Raw genomic sequence first — 20,735 nt, 5'->3', positions numbered from 1 at the left:
ACTAAGACTGGAGCCGTAGAGTCCTATCTAGATATTCCACTATTTCTGAAACTGCTGATATGAACGGCTTATGAGGTTTTTCTTAGTATTACACATAATAAACACATTTCAAACATAAGCATGACAGACTGACGATCTTGAAGAGGTGTGTTGACATGTTTAAAGATAAAAAAAAAAAAAAAAAAAAAAGAATGAAAAAATAAAAGGTGTTATTTTTAACTTAAACCTGACACAGACTTATGAAAATGTTATTTCATACGTACGGGTGCAAGACTGACCGACAGAACTTTTTTATAGTTGCTTGGACACATGAAGAAACAAACAAACAAAAAAAAAACTTGTTCCCAACAAACTTGATCAACTCTAAGAACTGCTGGCCCAAACGAAACACGCAAATAATTTAATGCTTCCTATTTTTTATGAAACAAATTTTTTTTACATATTTTCTTTGATGTACATCTGTCGCAAGTGTTCTTCGGCTTCTTTCATGATATTATGTTTTGTTTTTATTCAGTATCCACAAACAAAAACAATAATAAATATATAGTGCAGTTTTTTTAATTTTTTTTTTATTATTATTATTATTATGGAAATAAAAACTGTTATCATCATCTTTGTTTTTTGTGATTGTTTTTTTTTTTTGTCCCTCCCCCCCCCCCCGGACGAAACTTTAAATTCATCCTTGTCCGTTCACCCATTCGTCTGTCCACACTTTTCTCAATAACTACATCTTAGAATTTTTTGAAATTTTGCACAAATATTAAACATGATATAAGTAAAAAAGAAACAGAATGGATTTTCCGGGAAAACTCCCGTTGCCCCCCCCCTTAGGGACGCCTTTAAGGTTGAAATGGCTAAAATTGTGCTTAAAAAAAATTGATGTCTTGGATTTTTAAAAAACTTTCTGAAAAGTTGTAACTAACTGATTTCTATATAATTTTGTTTGTCTATACTTTGCGATAACTCTTGGGTGTGCCCTGAAGATGCTTTTAGGGCTAATAAAAACACTATTTTTTGGACTATTTTACCATATTTGTCCAAAATTTTCTGTGCATGTCTATTTAGCAGTTTTGCATGGTGCTGAACTCAAATTTAAATATGTTAAGGCCTTGGGGACTTTTGGGGCTAAATGGGGGGGGGGCAGGGGACAAAAGTGATGGACTTAGTCATTTCTTTTTTTTTGCATGGTGCAGAACTCAAATTTAAATATGTTAAGGCCTAAAACTGCACCGTTCGTTCATTTTCACCAGGATTTGATGTCCCCTGGAGACTTTTGGGGCTTATCAAATTCTTTTTCCTTGGGTAAAATTTCTGGGAACTATTTTAATGTAAATACTTTCTCACTTAAATACCTTTTTCGTTTTGATAACATTCTGTTATCAAAACCACACCACATATTTTGCATTCTAATGTCTATGTTTTGTTTGAAAAAAGAACAAAAACATTCTTTTCACGTTTAATATATCGCATATTTTCAAATATTGACTTGCTTTTTTTCTCAAATCAGTCACCTTGAGAAAGTCTTAAAATAAGGATGAAATAATTATGAATATAAAAATAATTATATATTATTTAATTGGAATTAATTATTGAAATGAGTTATTTATTTATTGCGGACTATTATTCTCATATTTTTAGTTGTTGTTTCACAGTGTTTCAGCCAACTATTCAACAGTGAATAGAGACGTTGAATCTCTACAGTTCCAGGTGAGAATTGTCTGAAGATAGAAGTTTCGATCCTACCCGAAGCCGGGCAGAGGCTTACTTGGCCAAAACGTGGTGAGACGACAACAACTATGGAAGGCAGTAATTGCTGTGGATGCAGTTAGGAGATTCGGAATTCCTTTCCTGTTGCGGTTACCACCTGACAAAGACCAGAGGAACAGTTGGCTGAAACGTCATAAAACAACTAAAAAAGAGGATAATAATCCGCAATAAATAAATTAATAAAAAAAAATTGTTTTCCTTTTTATTTTCTAAATATCTCTATCTACCTTTACTATTATATATATATATTTGTGTGCATGAGTTAAGTCCCTATGAACTCGAAAACAGCTGGTCCAATTTTTATGAAATTTCACATAAAGGTACTTTATGTGCCTGGGAGTGTTCTTGGGTTTTGTATCAGAATGTCTTCGATAAATATTGATAATCGAAATCATCCAATGAAAGAAGGAACAAGCGATTTTGACCAAAGTTAACACCTGTATACAGCCTAACATCACAAATTCATTTGAGAAGTTTTATTATCACACAAGCCGAAAGGCTCAACATATAAAATCAACAGTAGGTTCTTTGATATCACAGGGATGCGTTCGAAATGGATGTTTTTGTTTAAAGCACAATTTCACAATTGATATGTGACTTTCATTTTAAGCTTAAATACAAGCTATTATCATGACACAAGCAGAAAGGCCAGGCATATAAAACAGGGGCATGTTCACAATAAATATTTCTGTTTGAAGCACAATACTTGACTTTTAACTAGCATTTTAAACTTTAATTCAAGTTATTATATATAAAAATGTTCTAAAATCAACAGTAGGTTCTCTACAGTGCAATGTAGACTACAATATATTGTGGACTGAGACTGCTGGGAGGTATGTGAAGCTTTTTTCTTTTGCACTGGGATGGGTCCCCAACTAGAGCAAGAAATCATTAATCTGATTGAAAAATTGGTGATTTCACTGATTTCGATGATAAAAATATGGGCGTGATTTTTTTGTAGATGTTGGAATATTGCGCTAGAGTCGACATTATTTATTATCAAATTTAAATTCTGTAGACCAAAAATTTATTGAGGAGTTTAGTAAAGACCGTTCTGCACACACACTCAGACAAGGTCACTTAGATAGATAGATAGATAGATAGATATAAATACATGTGTGTGTGTGCTAGAACTGCTTCATCCTAAATGCTATCTAATTATGCACAATGTAGAAAATATGTATAAAGAGAATTGAGCGTAATAGTTAAATGAAAGTAATCGTCCAATAAAAAACTATAATATTAAAAAAATGAATAATTAATTAATAAATGTTCATTTTTTGAAAGAATATGCAAATTAGTTAACATTCATCCATGACTTAATACATTAAGAAGCCTCTTTTCATAATTCAGTGAGGTGTTTGGTAGAGACCGCTCTGCACACACACAGACAAGGTCACTTATATATATATATATATATATATATATATATATATATATATATATATATATAAGCCTGAAGAATCCTAGAGTGGATGAAACGCCGAATATTCAGTGTAGCTTAATCGCCATATACATTTTATAACTTACTAACTAGCTCTACCTACGTATTGAGCACTTTTGAAGTAAATACTTAAAGTTTACCCATAAATTTATACTTTTGTATATTAATTTTATGTGAGTAAATGAAGTAGTTATATATATATATATATATATATATTAGTGATGGGAGGATCCAATATTTTTCCAGATTCTCTTTTCATAATTCAGTGAGGTGTTTGAGACCGCTCTTCACACACACAGACAAACAAGGTCACTTATACATATATATATATATATAGAGAGAGAGAGAGAGAGAGAGATAGTGAAATGGGGACAAAATGGATAGTCACAATTGCAAAGACTAAACTTGTTTCCTTCAATAATTACAAGAAACCTTCTCTACCGCCAATAGTAATGGCCAAAGATTCAGTATCTGAAAGTACTGCTTTTAAACTCCTCTGCCTAACGTTCACAGAAAACATGAGTTAGAACAATTATATTAAGAGCATTGCCAGGACCAATGTGAAGAAGGAAGGCTCTCTCTACCATGCTAGAGAGCTACTAACGCCTGAAAGTATATTCTACCTCTATAAGGCCACCATTCGCCCATGTATGGAGTGGTGTTGTCATATTTGGGCTGGTGCATCTGCTACTAGTCTCTTGCTCCTAGACAAGGTTCAAAAGAGAGTCATCAACCTGATAGGTCCTGAACTGTCATCTAGGCTTCAGCCTCTGTCCCACAGACGAAATGTTGTGTCCCTCTGCCTGGTCTACAAGTATTTTAATGGTGAATGCTCTGACGAACTGCAAGCACTTATGCCCCCTTAACGTTAAATACCTCCGACAAACCCGACAAGCAGCTAAATCCCACCCCTACACAGTAGAGATCCCTAGATGTAAGAGAGCCTTATACTCCAGTAGTTTCTTCCCTAGAACCGCTAGACTTTGGCACTCCTTTCCGGATCCCTGCTTCCCCAACTGTACTGACATGCAGAAGTTCAAGTGCAACGTGAACCGACATCTTGCTGCCCAACTTCCTACACAGTACCTCTGATGCTTATGTCTCTGATAGTAGCCCCCTACAACAAAGTGGCAATGTGCCTTGTTTGGGGTGAAAATGTAATAAAAAAAATGTGCGTGTGCTAGTACTTTTTTTATCCTAAATGCCACAATTATCCACAATGTAGAAAATATGCATAAATAAAATTGAGCGTAATAGTTAAATGAAAGCAATCGTCCAATAAAAAACTATAATACAAAAAAATGAATAATTAGCTAATGAACATTCGTTTTTGAAAGAATATGCAAATTAGTTAACATTCATGTAGTCGTTTGCATATTTATAACTGAGTATATTAAGAAGTTAATTTTAATAATTTTTAAATAGAAAAAGTAGGCTTTTAATATCAAAGCTAGTATATATATAGATATTAAAATGATAGAAAAGTCAATCGGTAGTAGTGATGGGACGATTCTAAATTTTTTTCAGATTCTGATACAATTACTGGTTCTGTTTTAAATTCCTGATTCTGATACAATTACCGATTCCAATTCTAATTCTTTTTAAATCACTAAATATTTAGCTATTAAAGGGGGTGGGTTTCTTCAGTCTTTGACAGACTATGGATACCCACATGAAATTTTCATGGTAGGAGGTGTGCAATCTCCAACCACACTTCTCCTGAGTCGACATTGTTAAATACCAGTGGCAAGTGAAGTGTATGTACAGGACGACTGGAAACAAATGCCGAGATAAGCAGAGAGCACATACAGCACCTAGAATTCCCAAATGGTCACCCATTTGGAACTAACCAGGCTCAACATTGCTTAACTTCGGTGATCTGATGAGAACCGGTGTGTCAACACGATTATGCCGTATTTAGCTATAGAGTTTGTTTTTTTTAATTTTTTTTATTACATTTTCACCACAAACAAGGTATATTGCCACTTTGATGTAGGGGGCTACTATCAGGGACCTAAGTTGCAGAGGTACTATGTAGGGAGTTGAGCAGCAAGATGTCTGTTCACATTACACTTGAACTTCTGCATGTCAGTACAGTTGGGGAAGCAGGAAACCGGAGGAGAATTTCAAAGTCCTGCAGTTCTGGGGAAGAAGCTATTAGAGTAAAAGGCTTTCTTACATCTAGGGATCTCTACTGTGAAGGGGTGGGACTTAGCTGCTTGTCGGGTTTGTTGAAGCTATTTTCATCGAGGGGGTACAAGTGCTTGTAGTTCGTCAGAGCATCCACCATTAAAATACTTGTAAAACATTTCGTTGGTGGGACAGGGGCTGAAGTTTAGAGTTGTTTTTTCTTTAGAATTCCATAAGAACCCATATGATATATAAGTTACATATTTTTGCGAACGTAAAAAATGCACTTGTGCGGGTGATCTATAGATTTTGATTTTATTTGTAGCTTAACTTCTCTGCTCATTTTTATAATTCATAATTCGTTGAAAGTTATTTATAAGAGTCAATGTTCATTTAATTTCGTATTAGTAAAATAATTGAGTGAGAAAGATTTGAGATATTTAATGAATAAAGTTTATACAGATTGCCAGTCAATGAATTGTGTGTGTTTGTGTGTTCGTTAATGTTTGTGTGTGTGTGTGTGTGTGTGTGTGTGTGTGTGTGTGAGTGAGTAGAGCGAGATGTGGCAGAAGAAAGCACCTAAAATAGGAGCGACCAGGGACACTGATCTGCAGATTCAGGTCAACTTAGTTCCACTGGTTTGTTGAAGAAAAATTGGATTTTTAAAGGATTTGAGTAGCTCCCAGAAAGATCATTTCAGATAAATATTAAGTAAGTTTTCTGATTGGTGCAAAATATTAATATTTTTGTGGACAGAAAAAATAATAATACACTTGTGCGGGTGATTTATAGATTTTAATTTTGTTTTTAGCTTAAAAGCAATAAATATGAACTATTTTATATTTTGTAATAGTAATGGAAAAATTAAGTTTTGATCAAAAACAGACCAAATAATAAACAATTAGAAAGAATAGTTTTTGAAATCGGAAATTGGTACAGTTTTTTCCGATTTTGATACCGATTCCGATACCTTAAAAAGTTTAAATTTTCTTGGTTCCTGATTCTGATTCCGATTAATCGCCCCATCAAGTAGCAAGTGCTACCTAAAACATACACAGATAATGTAAACAAAGAATTTGACAATAAACGAAATTTTTATTACAAAACAGTATTGGTGCCACATCTGGGCTGGTGCGTCTACAACTAGTCTCTTCCTCTTAGATAAAGTCCAAAAAAAAAGAGTTGTCAATCTAATCGGCCCCACTTTATCAACTAAGCTCCAGCCCCTGTCCCATCGCCACAATGTTGCATCACTGTGTCTATCTTACAAATATTTTAATGGAATGTGTTCTGATGAACTCGTTTCACTTGTACCCCCTCGACGTACATATCCCCAACAAACTCGCTTAGCAATAAGATCTCACCCCTTCACTGTTGATGTCCGTAAATGCCAGAAAGTTTTCTATTCTAATAGTTTCTTCCCTCGAACAGCTACACTTTGGAATTCCCTTCCTGCTGCTTGCTTCCCTGGCTGTACTGATATGCAGAAGTTTAAATGTAACGTAAACAAATATCTTGTTAATCTTTCCTAAACATGGGCCCCCAAATAGTAGCCCCTTACGTCCAAGTGGCGATATGCTTTGTAAGGGGTGAACATAGTAAAAAAAAAAGAAAAAAAAATTATGCAAGAGATACAAAAGTATTTGGTCAAGACATTTCAGTAAATAGTTTTACAAATGCGTTCATTGTGTATGTGTGTTGGTTTACCCTCTTTTTGTTAGTGTATGTATAGATGTAAGTAATAGCTCGTTTCTGTTCGCCTGACTTTGATGCCTCCATTCAGTCTTGTAAGACCCTCTGTAGGGACAGCTGGACATGAAATTGTGAGGCAAGGAGTACACAATCCCGAACCACACCTCTCCTGAATCGGCACTGCTTGAGCCCAGTCGCAAGGTGAAGTCCAGAACGACTGGAAACAATACTGAGACAAGCAGAGAGCACTTACAGCACCTAGAAGCCCTAAACGGTTACCCATTTAGTACTGACCCGGTTCAACATTGCTTAACTTCGGTGATCCAGCAGGAACTGGTGTATCAACGTGATTATGCCGTCTGACTAGTAAATATTAGCAGGCAACCCCGGAAAGAAAACACATTGAATGGGTTGCATACACACAAATGGATTCAATGTGAAGCATGCGGGACTTTCCAGCATTGTCTAACGGAATGCATAATTTGATCCAGAAATATATGAGAATATATCGGTCAAAGTTTGAACAATAGACAAAAGAAATATTAAACATTCCAATACGAAAAGAATGTTTTTATGAATAAAATCGTCACAAAGAAAGTTAGTCAGTTGATCAGACAGAATGAGGCTCATCACCATTTCTTCACTGCCTGACAACCGCCTAACTATCACCACTTCATGTGCCTTTCAGTGAAATAAAAACAATATATTTTTTGTAGATCAGCTGTGTTGTGATTTTTACGTCACTGTGAGTGTGTATTTATATTGTATCAGCAACAGAAGTAGATGTTAACATTTATATAGACCGGACAAACGCATTTTGAACAACCGGCCACAGCGAATATATAAAATGTACACAAGATGAATAAGGCTAGTATGTGAGTCATTGAGTTATTTTCCATTATTATTTTCCTCCCTGCGAGGGGGGTGGTGGTCGGTGAACAGCATATATACTGGTGTCTTTCAGGTGCGGCTGGTGAAGTCTCTTAAAAACTGATTTTGTTGATTTATATTAATTTCTAAGTTCGTACTAGCTTACTACTTTCGCATCTAGCTGTTACTTTTTACGGTTTAGAAAGATTTCTATTGATTGACAGTACTTTGAGTAAACACGTTCATGTTAAAGCTTGTTAGCTTTAGGAAGTGGAGAAGAATACTATCTTAATGAATATAAGAAAGAAACGGTAACTAATTTGAGCCATTTGAATTTTAGCATTCGTCGGAATCACTTCACGATTCCACTATTGAATATTAAATTGTACCTAATATATATTACTGATTTCAAAAGTTTAAAAAAAATAAAATAAATAAAATAATGACCCTCAAGGTTTTCTACAAACTTTTCTATAACACTTGGTATTTCTCTTTCACCTTTGATTATATACTCCACATCCTTTGGAACTCTCGTCAAAAATGTGGCACTCCTTGATTTCTGCAGTTATTTATTTATTTATTATTTTTTTTAATTGGTTCAAAAGAGCTTAGGAAAGATGGCAGAAAAAAAGAACATTGGCAGAAGAGAATTGGACGGAGAAAGAGGAAAGAGGGCAGAACGGAAAAAAGACAGACGAGGAAAAAGTGCAACAGATTCTGCCCAAATGACAAATTTGCGGAGGTAAATTTGTCATTTGGGCAGTACTTGGACGCTTCGACAATACCTGAACACCTCGACAATACTTGAACACCTCGACAATACTTGGACACTTCGACAATACTTGAACACTTTGACAATACTTGAACACCTCGACAATACTTGAACACCTCGACAATACTTGGACACTTCGACAATACTTGAACACTTTGACAATACTTGAACACTTCGACAATACTTGAACACCTCGACAATACTTGAACACCTCGACAATATTTGAACACCTTGACAATACTTGGACATTCGACAATACCTGAACACCTCGACAATACTTGGACACCTCGACAATACTTGGACACCTCGACAATACTTGGACACCTCGACAATACTTGGACACTTCGACAATACTTGAACACCTCGACAATACTTGGACACCTCGACAATACTTGGACACCTCGACAATACTTGAACACTTCGACAATATTTGAACACCTCGACAATACTTGAACACCTCGACAATACTTGGACACTTCGACAATACCTGAACATCTCGACAATACTTGAACACCTCGACAATACTTGGACACCTTGACAATACTTGAACACCTCGACAATACTTGGACACCTCGACAATACTTGAACACCTCGACAATATTTGAACACCTTGACAATACTTGGACACCTCGACAATACTTGGACACCTCGACAATACTTGAACATTTCGACAATATTTGAACACCTCGACAATACTTGAACACCTCGACAATACTTGGACACCTTGACAATACTTTGACACTTCGACAATACCTGAACATCTCGACAATACTTGAACACCTCGACAATACTTGGACACCTTGACAATACTTGGACACCTCGACAATACTTGGACACCTCGACAATACTTGGACACCTCGACAATACTTGAACACCTCGACAATACTTGAACACCTCGACAATACTTGGACACTTCGACAATACTTGAACACCTCAACAATATTTGAACACCTCGACAATACTTGAACACCTTGACAATACTTGAACACCTCGACAATACTTGGACACCTCGACAATACTTGGACACCTCGACAATACTTGGACACCTTGACAATACTTGAACCCCTCGACAATACTTGGACACCACGACAATACTTGGACACTTCGACAATACTTGAACACCTCGACAATACTTGGACACCTCGACAATACTTGGACACCTTGACAATACTTGAACACCTCGACAATACTTGAACACCTCGACAATATTTGAACACCTTGACAATACTTGAACACCTTGACAATACTTGAACACCTCGACAATACTTGGACACCTTGACAATACTTGGACACTTCGACAATACTTGAACACCTCCACAATATTTGGGCACATCGACAATACTTGGACACCTGGAAAATCCCAAACATTTGAAAATGGCCGTTTGAACAAAAAAATAGTCAGAATAAATATAAAAACCTGAATCGAAATAAAAGATAATTATGCTAATAACATAGCAGAAGAAAAAAAAAACGAAAAATAGTTAGAAATTGATTAGTGTTAGATTATGCCGGAGCGACATCGGGTAGCCTTGCTGATAGTTAACTTAGAAGTCGACTATTATTATTAAAAGTTAAAAAATTTTGTTTGCCAGTATGAACAAAGGCAAATATGTTATAGGTTCAGAATTTGGATTGGTTAGTAGAACCCATTAGTAGATTCAACCGAATTTCAAAAATAGATCTTCTACAACGAACTGGAAACTGAAATCCGTAAGGGAGGAGACCAGAAGCTTCGTTACAAAGATGTTACAAAGCGGCACCTGAAGGCAATAGACAAAAGAACCAAGAATGCGGCCTTGGGAGTTGAGTGTTAGGTTTCTAAAATAATAGCTAGAAAAAGGTGATTCAAAGTCACATGTTAAAAGATGTGAGTTAAATTACATCATAGCAAGGATTAGTTAGGAGTTTTAGAATAGAGTTAGAGAGCGAGCTAGACAGATGGAGAGAGTTGGAGCGTTGGAGACAGGGCTTGGATGGTTCTGTACGGGGTTGGGGAAGCAGAATCTAAAGACGCGTGCAATCTTCGAACAGGAAAACATTTGGAATAAAAACTGTCCGAAAATATAACAGGAGACTTCTGGTCGCTTTTTTTTTTTTTTTTTTTTTTTGAAGGAATGTCCATTTCGGCTTTGGCTGGTTTATTAACCAAGGTCCCAGATGAAAGAAGACATTGTTTTCCTGTTTAGCAAGATGCAATTCCCCAGAGTCCCTTTTATTCTAAGGAAATGTTTCTTGATAAAATGTTATATGTCCCGTTGAAACTATATATATGTGTAATGTATATTCATAAACAGCTATATGCACACATCTACAAAGAACATCATGAAACACGTAGACGACGCGAAGAAACTCATTATATACTCAAAATGCATTATGTACTCACGTTCGGTATACACGCTCTTTACATAATCACTATATATAAAGGACAAAATGCGCGCGTGCGTGTGTATGTGAGTGTGTTTGTCAGAGGCGACGTATCCTCATGAGATCGGTATCGTTTTAAAGCTCAATCCTTCGAATGACAAATATCGTTTTTTTTCTCCTTCGCGTTACGGGTTCTGTATTTTGTTACTAATTTTAAATATGTACTGTATAAAATTTTGCTTAGGTCCCGCCATACGGCGATTTCACCTTATGATCACAACCTTGAAACGGATTAATGCCGTATCCAGGGGTTTTACTGAAATTTTTTTTAATGTGTTTTCTCTTTATGCGTTGTATTCCAAAATTGTATAACTTGTGAAATTTTTGTCTATGATTCTTCCTTGTGCCATTTTTTCTTACTTATCCACGTGTGCCATTTGGGGGATAATTCGTCCTTATGCTGTTTTTTTTTCGTATACTATAAGATAACTTTATTGAGTAAATTTAGTAATATTATTACCAAGTGCTGGACATTTTCAACAATTGATTTAAACGAAAATGCGTTTCAAAAACTCATTCAAAGTTTATAAATTTCAAAGAATGGTTTACAACAAAAAATATGTTCTTTTTCTTTTCTTTTTTTATACCAAATCAGATTTTTGATTCTTTATCTTTGCCTTTTTTTTTAGCCTTTGCACTGGATGACCCTGACAAAAGGGGTTTAATGTGTCAATGATGGATTTAACCTGTTGTTCAAACAAGCATACTTGCCTAAAATGTACGCCCCTCTTTCTTCATCGTTCTCTCTCTCTCTTCTTATCTATTTGCCTTTTCTGTCTCTTTTAACTCCCTCTCTCTTTCCCTCTCTCTGTCTCCCCCCCTCTCTCTCTCAAATATCTTATCCTTGCCGCTTCTTCTGGAAGTTGTGGGCTTCTGCATAACCTGTAAGTTCAAACAATGTGTAGTTAACTAGAAAGAATTCCCCCCCCAAACAAATTAAACTACCTGGCGAATATACTCAATGAAACAAGTGCGAGAGAGATACACACAATTACACTTGAAGGGACAATTGGAAATAGCGGTGAATGTTTGGTATTTGGTAGGATGCCCCATCACCAAAAACAAACAAACAAACAAACAAAAAACAGCTCTTATATATACTAGCGGGTGTGCCCGGCGTTGCCCGGGCGTTTAGATCGTGCAGTAAGTAGCAGGGTGTTCTTTTCTTTTTTCAGATTTTTGATTCCTTATCTTTGTTTTTTATTATTATTAAGGTTTGCACTGGTTGACCCCGACAAAAGGTTTTTAATGGGTCAATGGTGGATTGATGGATTTGACCTGTTGTTCAAACAAGCATACTTGCCTAAGATGTGCCCCCTCTTTCTTTATCTTTCTCTTTTTCTTAACCCTTATTTTGCCTTTTCTTTTAACTTCCCCCCTCTCTCCCATTTAAATATATTTTTATCTGTGCCCCGTCTTCTGAACGTTGTGGGCTTCTTCATAAACTGTAAGTCCTAAAAAATGTATAGTTAACACACACATATCAAAATTTATCTGGCGAATATACGCAATGAAAGTCATTTTCACAACGTTTCGGTCGATGAACCCTCCGACCTCCTTCAGGTGTATCTTGTCGAATATATATATATATATATATATATATATATATATATATATATATATTAAACTCTAGCGGGTGGCATGTATTGCGTTTATATATGTTATTCATGTGTTTATTTCTATTTTGGCTGAAATAATTTCCCCCACTTTTTAACTGCGCCTAAACCTAAACTTAGATTCCATGGACAAAGCTTATTTCTTAGAACTGCACACCTGTGGAACTCTCTTCCGTTTACCTGCTTTCCAGCTGACTACAATATGGCCGTCTTCAAGTCCAATGTAAACAAGTTCTTGATGAGCCGTTCTCCTTAAGTAATCCAATTTACCAAATTTACACTTCTAACGATTACTATGATATTGTCCTTTTGACCACTGTACACTCTTTCACTCTTATCTTCAAGTGGCCTCTGAGCCTTGGTAAGTGGGGATTCCTTTGTAAAATAAAAAAGTAAATAAAAAAATAGATAACTTGGGGCTATAGCAAGTCTTAACCCGGCCCTGAATTCGTAAGAAAAAATATAGAAATTAAGAAATAAGACTAAAAATGACAATATGAAACAGAAGCTAATGTGGAAGTGTTCCCAGGCAACTTCGGATCTTCCCACAAGTCTATGAGATATAAAATAAACAAGGCGGTGTGCATAGTGCAAGTGTCACTCCGCATGAAGTTTGGCACGAAGCACGCGAACGAGTGTCAAATGTCGAACGCGGGTAAGCGAAGAAGGGCGAATATCAGAAGAGACGCCACAAATCGATGGTGAAATCGAAAACAAAATCGTATCGGTTCAAAGGGAGGTGAAACATGAATAGAAACGACACGCAACTCAATCTAAATGCGACACATATAGATTGGGATGCAATTGAAAACAACGCCCTATACTAAAATCACACGCAACTTTTCTCAAGTACAAATTTATGACGAATTCAATAAATTTTGTATCATTTGGTATTTAGATAATATCGTGGAGTCTGCGTCCGCGCTGGACATCCATAAAGAGTAAGAGGACATTATTTTAAATTTATAAGTTGAAAACTAAAATTATAGAAAACAAAAAAAAAAAAGAATAATAAAAACAGAATAAAAATGTTGAATATGGATTTCAAGGCTAGGAGTATAAAGGCGTTCTCATTAATATCCGGGAAACACCAGAGGTGCTAGCTCTTATATATATCTATATATCTATAAAAGTGAACGTGTCTGTCTGTCTGTCTGTCTGTCTGTGTACATTTCCCTACGCAATAACTCTGTCAATTTTTAGTCTATAGACTCGAAATTTGAAATACCGGGTACTGAGATTTGGGAAAATCGATGTGACGGGTGTCAGCCAGAAATTTGGCTGTTAAGGGGTCAAATTTCAACGATTTGACCTTTAAGAACTCTACCAAACTCCTCCGACAATTTTGGGTCTAGACAGTTGAGATTTTAGATATAGGTTCCTTGAACCTGGATCTAACTTAATAAAGTGATTTGAGCCCGAAACTATAAATTTTAAGGGGTCATAATAGGGGTCAAAGTAAAAAAAAATTGACTTTTTTTTTTGTTTTGCTAAGCGTACACCTCAAAACACCTGGGCAAAGCCGGGTTGAAATGCTAGTATATATATATATTTCATTTTTACTTAGGGGCACAAGTGTTTCTTACTTATGCAATCATAAGTATAGATAACAATTCCTACCGGCCCTGAGACTCAAATCTAGCCAGGTAGCCACATTTTGCTCCATTTGCCGGGCTTTAGGGTCACCAAAGAATTACTACTAAAAATTATATATATATATATATATATATATATATATATATATATATATATATATACATATATATATATATATATATATATATATATATATATATATATATATATATACATATATATATATATATATAGAGAGAGAGAGAGAGAGACAGACAGACAGAGACAGAGACAGACACAGACAGACAAACAGAGAAGCAGACAGACAGACAGACAGATAGATAGATAGATAGATAGATAGATAGAAAGAGAAAGAGAAAGTAAGATAGATAGATAGATAGATAGATAGATAGATAGATAGATAGATACATAGACAGATAGATAGATAGATATAGTGCCAGACGGCAAATCTCAACGAATTCACTCATTTGGAAAGGCCCTATTGAGTTGAAATTAATCCATCTATAATTTTCGTGATATAATCGCTGGGGCCAAGAATGACGACTCCAGAATCTTTATCCGGTTTTGTAATATAGTTACCGTTATTATATTCTAACGTTTTGCCCCACAAAAGATTTCAAGTCAATATTACTACTGACGAAGCTGCGAGCAAGATCACCCAGACGTGTTTTTAACCATGCTGCATCCTCCGACGAAGAAGGCATGTGTTTCTCAAGCATTTCAAATTCAGCAAACACCTTCTCCTTATCAATAAGTGAAGAAAGTATGCCAAAATCAATATCACATCCCCTCCTTTCACCCTCCCCCCCCAAATATACTTAGGGTTGAAGAAAAAAAAACTTATCGGTTTTGGGTCAAATTTTCCCTTATAACATTGTTATAAATACATAAGGTTTTTTTTCACATGAAATGGATCCATGATTTAAGTACGAGTTTCCTAATGTGTATTTTGAATATAAATTTTCCGTGAGGTTATAGTGGATTGGTGGATATATTATATATATATCCCCCAGTTGTACAAAATATGAGAAATGATTTGAATTGAGAAAGGAAAAATGAATTGCATTGAGGAAGGAACGAACAACGCGTTTACTTGAATTAAATGAACTAGGATTTATTTCGTGAAGAAACAAGTGAAAGAAAAGGGTACAACACGTGTTCATGTCCGCGCGTGTGTAACCAATGTTCGTTGCGGGACTGGTGTTGTAGCAAGAAAAGGAAATGTGTGTTCATCTCAAGTTGGAAGAAGAAATGAGTGTTGTAGTGGAAATGAGAATGATAGTCCAGCGTGTAGACAAAGAAGAGGATATGAGAGTTGATATCAGTTAGTAGTTAGCTACGCGAAGGTGTTCTCAGGAACCAGTAGTAGATAGAGAGAGAAAGAGTGTAGGTAGTATCTCTTGGCTCGTGCCCCATACATAGTCACAGGGGTGTTGACGCGCGCGAGCGTGCGCCTCCCAAAAGGGAGGCGGCTGGTTAGCCCAACCTCTCTGGTCGAGAGCTGGTCCTAAAAGAAAGAAGCCGGTTATTGTTCTTTGTTTTATACTCGTTTCCGGAGGTCTTTTGCGCATGTGCATTTCCTTAGAAAGCGGAAGTGACGTCGTCCATGTGTGCGCGTGTGTGAGTACATGTGTATACGTTAGCGTGTGTGTGTATATACACGTGAATGTGAGTGTATGTACGGGAACGTGAATATATGTACGTGTGTGGACGTGGGCGCGTATGTTTGTGTGCGTGTATGTATATGACATAGCTTGAAATGTGGATGTGTGTTTTTGTATAAGACTTGAAAAAGGCTCGTACAAGGTACACATGATAAAAAAAAAATGAACATCACCGTTATTTATAACTTTTGTTCCTCCGCAAAATTATTAAAGAGAAAGGTTGGTTGTTTTGTTTTACGGCATATCAACCCTTTTCAGAGAAAGGCAAAGCAGAAGTATACAAAGTTGATTTTTTTAATGTATTTTTTACGCCCACTGTTTTCTTTACAATAAGTAAATCTCCAAATATCGGAACATTTCTATATAAACGAAGTGAAATTAAAGTCGTTTACTGAACTCTTTTGATACGGGGGGTGGGGTTGGTGTATCAGAATTTTTGTAGGAATTTTTGACACCCCTAACACGAAACTGCGAATAAAATATAAAAAAAAAAATCGTAATTTCTCTTTTAAAAGTGGGTTGTTTATTTTTTTTATGGATTATACTTCCAAAATAAACTAATAAAGTTGTTTTAAAAGTAATAGAAATATTTTTTTTTATTTTTTAAAAAACAGTAATGGAATTAATTGAATTTTACGAGCTCAGTATTTTTACAATTTTTAAAATTAAAAATCTATCAAATTTTTTCTATTGATTCAATTTTTACAATATTTTCAGGGTCAATGTGAAATTGTATGCTCTTTCCAATAAACCGAATATAATATTTTAGACAAACGTTTCTTTTAATTCACGCCCCCCCCCATTTTCAAGTGTCTATTAAAAAGTAAATAATTAATTTACTCACCAAAGTTTTATATATCACAAATTAAAGATAAAAGATCAATAAATAATATATTCAAATTTAAAACAAAAAAAGTAGTGTTCTTTTTTAGAAATTTACCTGTAAAGTCCGAAGTTTAAAACCTTTTTTTTAAACCACGTTGTTTGTTTTTTCTTTTGTTATTTTTTTATGAAACCTTGGCCCTTGCTCCTTTAATTGAAAAATAAAATTAGGGCTTGAATTACATTTTTCGAGTAGTTATAAGCTTGGAAAGACAGGGGTCGAATAATTCATGCCTCCCATTTTGAAATGTCTATTAAAAAGTAAATAATTAATTTACTCACCAAAGTGTTATATATCACAAATTGAAGATAAAAGATCAATAAATAATATATTCAAATTTAAAACAAAAAAAAGTAGTGTTTTTTAGAAATTTACCTGTAAAGTCCGAAGTTTAAAACCTGTTTTTAAAAAAAAATCCACGTTGTTTGTTTTTGTATTTTTTTAAAAATGAAACCTTGGTCCTTGCTCCTTTAATTGAAAAATAAATTAGGGCTTGAATTACATTTTTCGAGGAGTTATATGCTTGGAAAGACGGGGTGGAATTATTGAATATTTTTCACGAAATTTCTGACACACATAGCGGCGGGGGTCTATAATACTCGTATGCTGTAGCTGTGTTTTTTCGGGCGTTTTTGTTATTGGAATCGGTAATTGTATCGGAATCAGAAATTTAGGAAAGAATCGGTAATTGTATCGGAAAGATATTGGCGTCATCCCATCACGATTATATATATATATATATATATATATATATATATATATATATATATATATATATATGTATGTGTGTGTGTGTGTACATTTCCCTACCAAATAACTCTGTCAATTTTCAGTCTATAGACTCGGAATTTTACATACGGGGTATTGAGATCTGGGAAAATCTTTTTAATTGAGTTTCGGCCAGAAATTTTGCTGTTAAGGGATCAAAGTCCAACGATTTGACCTTTGAGAACTCTACCAAACTCCTCCAACAATTTTGGCTCTAAACACTTGAAATTTTACTTGGATATAGATCTTACTTTATAATTTGATCAAAGCACAAAGCAGTAAATATTGAGGGGTCAAATTTGAGGTCAAAGTTTAAAAAAAATTTGATCTATGCGGTATCTAACAAATAAGTCAGCCAATTTTTGGTCTAAACATTTGAAATTTTACATAAAGTATATTCAGACATAGGGCAAGATTTTTAATCTTTTTTTTTTCTGATAATTTGGCTTCGAAGAGGTCAAAGTTAAAAAGATTTGACCTTTTCGGTCTCTAGCAAATTATTCAGCCAATTTTGGGTCAAAACATTTGAAATTTTACATAAAGGGTATTCAGACTTGCAACAAGCTTTTAAATCAGTTTTGGGGCGAAAATTTGGCTGCCAAGAGGTCAAAGTTGAAAGAGTTCACCTTTGCAGATTCTATCACCCCATGCCATTTTGGGTCTAAACACTTGAAATTTTAGATGTAGGTTACTTGGATATAAGTCAGACATTTTAAGTAAAATTGCCTCTGTGGGTGTGTGTGTTACATGATAAGGGCTGTCCCCTTTTCATGTAAGTATAAAAATGGAGAATTTAGTTTAAAATGAAAATGAAATAGCATAAGCGAAATTCGAACCTCGTAATCTGGGTTTAGAAATAGATTACGTGTGTGAGAATTTAAAAATGTAAAACAAACATTTGTTTAGAATATAGATAAATATTTCAAGGAAAGAATGTTAACTATCAAGTTTGTTATGAAATTTTAAATTGAAAGAATGCAGCTTATAAGATAATGTTTTTAACATATTGGATAAATAGGTTACTGAGAAATAGGAAAAGTTTTGGACACGTATGTCCATAACACGTGAAAGAAGGCACACGTTTTAACATGTGTATGACGTCACGAAAAATAGAAAGTTCTAGGAATAGAGAAAAACTTTAGTTAGAGTTAGGCAGTCAGTGAAGAAACTCGGAGGGAGTCAGACGTCTAGGAGCGAGACGTCACTTCAAGAAAAAAATGTGAAACTTTGAATTCTTGATGATGGAATCACGGCCGTGTGACGAAATAAACCATCAAGTGTTTTTTGTAAAACTCGTCTTGTGTCTTATGATTCTTACAAAACGGTAAAGTGGAATTGTATTATATATTTGTGTTATATGTCTTTACATACACGTCTCAACATCATCATGTCCGAACTGCCTGAACACTATATGTCCTCACTCAAAGAGCTTTCTTCTTCTTCGATTCAACACAAACAAGGAATGAACATTTTAATATATAAGAATCTCTCCTAACATGAACAATATCTCTCTAAGTCTCTTATAAACGAACAATCTCTCTCTCGTAGTCTTTCAACATCCCTCACTGTAATAAGACTCCTTACTCTCTCTCTCTCTCTCTCTCTCTAAGAAAAAGCATCACTTATAATAAGACTCTCTAAGACTATCCTCTCTCAATGAAACCCCTATATAACATGTGTATGTCTGCGTGTATACATTTCCCTGCCTTACTATTCTGTCAATTTTCAGTTTACAGATCCAAGATTTTACATAAGGGGTATTCAGATTCGGGAAAATCTTTTTAATCGGTTTTTGGCCAGAAATTTGGCTGTCAAGGGGTCAAAGTTCAACGATTTGACCTTTGAAAACTACCAAACTCCCAGCTCAACTCTCGAGTTCTTAAAAATGATTCTTCTTAAATGTTAAAATAATAGAATATATATAAAAAAAAAAAAAAAAAGAATGCTTACAAGCATTCAATTCTAGCACAACAGCCCAATTACAGATAATTCTCTGGAAAGAATAAATTTATGGGAATAATTGTGCTAATGACGTCGATATTTCAATACGGCTCGACAAGCAGATGTAAGGGATGTGGCTATTGTTTTATCGTGTTTAAAACCCGAGGAGCTGGTTGCTGTACCTAAGACGTAACAACCGTTCCAGAATCGTCCTCATGACACGGACACATCAAGTCACTCTCTTCTGTAAACGATCATGGTACACTGTTACACTGTGGAACTAATTGGATTCGAACTTGGCACATTCAGGATCACGACGCTAAAAGTTAGTGCTTCTTTATTTATTTATTCATTCATTTATTTATTTATTCATTCATTTATTCATTCATTAATTCATTCACTTATTTATTAATGCATTTATTTATTTATTCATTTATTTATTGATTGATTCATTCATTTATTCCTTCATTTATTTATTTATTTATTCATTCATTTATTCATTCATTCGTTCATTCATTCATTCATTCATTCATTTATACATCCATTCATTTGTTTATTCATTTATTCAATCATTAATTTATTCATTTATTTATTCATTCATTTATTCACTCATTCATTAATTAATTTAATTATTCATTCATTTATTTATTCGTGTATTATTTCATTCATTCATTTATTCATTCATTAATTCATCCACTTACTTATTAATGCATTCATTCATTCATTCATTCATTAATTCATTCATTGTTTCATTTATTCATTCATTTTTTTTTCATTCATTTATTCATTCATTCATTCATTCATTAATTCATTCATTATTTCATTTATTCATTCATTTTTTTTTTCATTTATTTATTCATTCATTTATTCCTCTATTAATTCGATATCTTTCTATATAGAATTCTTTCTGGAAAGACATCAGTTACTCACGGGAGGGATCACGTGAAGGTTCCAACATGGAACCAACTGGATTTGAGCCTGGCACACTCAGGTTGGCAATTTATGTCGTTAACCACTTAGTCACCGTCACCTTCCCGTTGTTGTTAATTCGACGATGACATCTAGTGCTACTGATGTTTCAAATGGAGTAACATGCGCGCAAAGAAGGTAATATTGGGCTAGCTCTGAACGGGTGACGTCAGTTTCACCAACGAATGTTGGGTAAATC

The 20,735-nt window shown here is 34.8% G+C and overlaps 1 pseudogene; it reads right to left on the bottom strand.

The window, feature by feature from the left end:
• Positions 1–5,013: 5,013 nt before the first annotated feature.
• LOC145297406 (5S ribosomal RNA) lies at positions 5,014–5,130 on the bottom strand (annotated as a pseudogene).
• Between the last annotated feature and the right edge of the window lie 15,605 nt (positions 5,131–20,735).

This window comes from Euprymna scolopes, chromosome 17 (genome assembly GCF_053919585.1).
Source record: "Euprymna scolopes isolate OS-2025 chromosome 17, ASM5391958v1, whole genome shotgun sequence".
NCBI classification, from domain to species: Eukaryota; Metazoa; Mollusca; class Cephalopoda; order Sepiida; family Sepiolidae; genus Euprymna; species Euprymna scolopes.
This window is presented reverse-complemented; position numbering and strand designations above follow the sequence as displayed.